At 34.0% G+C, this 4,973-nt stretch overlaps 1 long non-coding RNA gene across 1 annotated transcript in view; it reads left to right on the forward strand.

Moving 5' to 3' along the window:
* The window catches only part of LOC149134479 (uncharacterized), a 15,235-nt gene extending 11,255 nt beyond the window's left edge, over window positions 1–3,980 (forward strand). The window contains exon 3 of the long non-coding RNA XR_016242926.1: window positions 2,881–3,980. This is a non-coding gene — a long non-coding RNA (uncharacterized LOC149134479). The remainder of the gene's footprint in view (window positions 1–2,880) is intronic.
* The last annotated feature ends 993 nt before the right edge of the window (window positions 3,981–4,973 follow it).

Raw genomic sequence — 4,973 nt, forward strand, 5'->3', positions numbered from 1 at the left:
TCATACACTCTCTCTTTCCTTTCCTGAGCGTCCAATAATACTATCCATATCACGTCCTCACTTTGTTGTTTTTTTGTTTTTTAGTTATTGTTTTTTTAACTATATATATATATATATATATATATATATATATATATATATATATATATATATATATATATATATATATATGTATGTTTGCATGTATGTATGTATGCATGTATGTATGCATGTATGTATGTATGCATGTATGTATGTATGTATGTATGTATGAAATATGTTTGTCCAGAGAGACAAATACCACAACAATACCAGCCTGTACCAGTGAACCAACAACTTCTATCCTAATATACCTCGTATGACAAACACAGTCACTTATACACATACATACACTCCGTGCGCGCGCATATATATATATATATATATATATATATATATATATATATAGAGAGAGAGAGAGAGAGAGAGAGAGAGAGAGAGAGATAGATAGATAGATAGATAGATAGATAGATAGATAGATAGATAGATAGATAATTAGCCACTACACATTCTTAAATTTCTCTCCTTGTTTTATCTGTGTTCCTTTCTGTGGAAGAGCGTTGGCTCGAAACGTTAAAAACTTTTTCACTTCTCGAGCGTTAAACTAATACATCTGTTTGTTGTCTATACCACCTGTCTTCGTCTTTTGTCTTTGTTTTTTTTTTTTGTGAATTCTCACCATATATATATATATATATATATATATATATATATATATATATATATATATATATATATATATATATATATATATATATATATATATATATATATATCAGGTCATCCCATAAGTTCTGTCTTTTAAAATTGAATGAAATTTAACAGTATTTTAGAATGTCTAATGGAATTAAAAATTATTTTTATGCATTTGTGTACATTTAAACTAATTAAATATTATTTTACAGAATAACAGAATTAAAATTTCTTTGATTAAAACCCTTTCTAACATGGAAGTATCCAAAGAGCATTTGAGGCACATAATGCTTTATGAGTACAAAAAAGGAAACTCTGCAGCCAAAGCGACTTCAAACATACACTCAGTTTATGGGAAAGAATGCTTGAATGAAAGAACTTGCAGAAGATGGTTTGCAAAATTCAGAAGTGAAGATTTCAGTCTTGAAGATGAAGATCGAACAGGACGTCCAGTTGAGTTTGTTGATAAGCTCCTTGAGGCATTACTTAAAGAAAATCCTGCATTATCAGTTGAAGAATTGGCAATAAAGCTTAGTTCAAACAATACAACTGTTCATCGTCATCTTCAACAACTTGGAAATGTTCCCAAACTTGGAAAATGGGTGCCTCATGAGTTGTCCGAAAGCAACCACAAATTCTGAGTTGACATCTGCTCTTCTCTCCATTCTCGCGAACTCATTTCTCCTTTTTTGGATAAACTTGTGTGACTGGTGACGAAAAATGGATCTTCTATCGAAATGTTAAACGTCGTAAACACTGGCTTGGTAAAAGGGAAAAAGTTCGACCACAACCGAGAAGAGAATTTCATGGGAAAAAGGTTCTTCTCTCTATCTGGTGGGATTGCAAAGGAGTAATTCATTTTGAATTGTTACCACCTAATGCAACAATCAATGCTCAAGTCTACTGACAGCAATTAGAGCGTTTGAACCAAGCTTTGAAGGAAAAAAACCGCTTTAGTGAATCGAAAAGGAGTGATGTTTCATCAGGACAATGCGCGACCCCACACTGCAAATATCACATCACAGAGAGAGAGTTCAAACTCATCAGAGAGAGAGAGAGTTCAAACAAGAAAAACGACAAAAAAACAACAACAGAAAACAACAACGCGAGGACGTGATACAGATATTGTGTTACTGGACGTTCAGGAAAGGAAAGAAAGAGAATTTGACGTTTCGAGCGAAGCTCTTCGTCGGAAATATAGGAAAGTCCAAAGAAGGGAAGACGGAGGAAGAAAAATCGCCAACGATATACACGAGCAAGTATATATATATATATATATATATATATATATATATATATATATATATATACTGGGGAGAGACAGAGAGATGTGGGGAGAAAGAGAAGAAGGAGAAAAAGAGAGAGGGGAGAGAATGAGAGAGAGGGGAGAGAATGAGAGAGAGGGGAGGGAAAGAGAGAGAGAGCTGTATGCTTCTGATTATGGCTACATTTCTAATAACAGAAATATAGTTTTTCAGGATGAATAAATCTGTAATTTCTTTAGCAGTTTTATAAATCTCAGTCCCATCAGCATTTCCTATCAGGACCGCATTTATTAACTTAATTTCTGATGGTCGGTTGGTGTGTAAGCAGTCTTAGATTATTCCTTATTGAGCAGATTCATGGAACTTAATTATTCTCAGCCAAACAACTCGGTTCGATGTGTAGACTATTAGGTATCGATCATACTGCACATTCTGACATGTGTAAGGTGGGGTAGAGGAGCAGTTTAGACATTTTCTACTTTCTCTACTGTTTTATCCATTTCAAATATATCTCTATATTATCTTTACGAAATTTTCTAGCGAAAAAGGAGATGGGATATTTTTGGAGTTCCTATGTTAGCTGCGCTCCAGAATGGCTTTAGTTGTTGTGGATTAAATAAACTGAAGAACTTTCTTTCTTTGCAAATGTTTACAACATTTCGCTTTTGTAATTGAAAGTTCGTGTAACAGTAACATATATAGATTCCACTTAATGTAAATAACATATACAGACGTACATTTGGTGTAAAAAATGCACAGACATATAGTTGGTGTAAAGAAGGTGCTTTCCGGAAGTTTTGGGGTTTATTTAGGATAGGCAGTTACAACTTTCATAGACTAGTGTAATTTTAGTATATCATAACTATATATCTAATTAACTGATCTGCCAAATTTTTTATTTCAGATTGAAGGAGACTGGTACTACAATAATTTGAACACACCCTACTAAACACTGCATATCATTGCTAACTGGTTTGCAGAATGTAGACGGGACGTGAAGACAATTTTGAAGCTCACTATGTAAAAAACGTTTTGTTAAACTGAGCAAAAGGCCACAGAAACTTATGAACTGCTTCAGACTGCTTATGGATTAATTTGTATGAGCTGAGCATCTACTTTTCGTTGGCACAAGAGGTTCAAGAACGGTAGAGAAAGCCTGAGAGACGATGAGAGAAGTGGGAGGAAGAGGGACGTCAGAACATTAGAGATGTTTGAGAAAATTCGTAATTTTCTGGATGAAGACCGTTACGTCTCTATAAAGAGAATAAACATACAGTTACCGTGGAAATTGTACACCGATTTATTCTTGAAAATTTGAACATAGTTTGGTGCTCAGTGACGAACAGAAAGAAAGAGTGCGAATGTGACAGCAGGGAGCTCATCACCTTCAATCCAAGAGTACTTGAGTTTCTGGTGATCTGTGACAAAAGCTGGATCTACTTTTATGATCCAGAGATCAAGAGACAGAGTGCCTAATGGATGCATCTTGGCTTCCTCAGACCCAAGAAAGTCGGGCAATGTAAATCCATCGAGAAGCTCATGATGATCTCATTTTCGGCAACAATCCACTGGGTTCCCTCTGGCCAGACGGTCAACAAAGAGTAGTTTGTGGAGGTTTTGTGGAAGTGTAAGGAGAGATTTCGTCGTAAAAACGCCAAAGCTCTTTCACTCAGATCAGAGGTACATGCACCAGGACAATACACCAGATCACAGTTCCATCCTGGTAACTAACTACTTGACAGAGATAAGCATAAAAACTGTCCCTCACCCTCCCTACAATCAAGACCATGCTCCCTGTGATTGATGGAGAAACTCAGGGACTGTTGTTTTGAATACATTTGAAAAGATGAACGAGGCTGTGGACAAGGGTCCTGGTCATTTTCACCTTAGAGGACTTCTATTGAGGCGTTCACGAAAGGGCTGGAGCATTACAAGTGCATTGAAGTTAGAGGATCGTACTTTGAAGGAGATTAGGGTTTGTACTTTGAAATTAATAAATGTCTCTCCGGAAAAAATCTCAAAACTTCTGAAATCCACCTTGTAGACTTACAGGTGTAGCAATAACATATGAACATACAGCTTGTGTAATTACAGCATAGACGTATACTAGGTGTAATATAAGGATATATACATAGGTTATGAGCGGTAGTGGTGTCAATTAGACCCAGACGTTTCAGGTAATGGTGAGTAAGTGCCATGAATAGACCATAGTTATGCTCCAGGTTTGGTGATTATGCGAATAAGGGGTCCAACGTAGGTCATATATCAACGTGTGAATATAAGGATTTATTTCGTACAGAGATTGTTCTAAAGTATATACAGCCTTGGTTTTTTTTATCACTTTACGAAAAATAAATCCTTATATATATATATATATATATATATATATATATATATATATATATATATATTTACATACACTAGTTATGATAGTAGCATATATGTATATAGTAATGCATTTGACATAACAATAACATATATACATATACAACTAAGGTAACATTAGCATGTGCAGTCATACTTGTTACATAACAATAGCTTAGGCATAAAGTTTGTGTAGTAATAACATATATAGACTTAGCGTAACAAAAGCATATATGGATATGCAGTTGGTGTAACATGACATATAGACATAGAGATGCAGTTGGAGAAATAATAGTATATATATATATATATATATATATATATATATATATATATATATTAAATATATACTTTTATAAAACAAATTTTACAAAATATATAGTACCTGTTAACAGTCTTAGCAAAAAGCTGCATACGTTTGGCTTATTGTGCATAGGTTTGGCTTATTGTGGTTGTTTCTGTTATTATAATTGTTGCTGCAAAAAAGTATCTTCAATGCATTGATTTTGAGCTCTATCCTTTAAGAGACATGTATACATATATATATATATATATATATATATATATATATATATATATATATATAGAGAGAGAGAGAGAGAGAGAGAGAGAGAGAGACAGACAGACAGACAG

Source organism: Octopus bimaculoides, chromosome 8, assembly GCF_046866305.1.
Source record: "Octopus bimaculoides isolate indiv1 chromosome 8, ASM4686630v1, whole genome shotgun sequence".
NCBI classification, from domain to species: domain Eukaryota; kingdom Metazoa; phylum Mollusca; class Cephalopoda; order Octopoda; family Octopodidae; genus Octopus; species Octopus bimaculoides.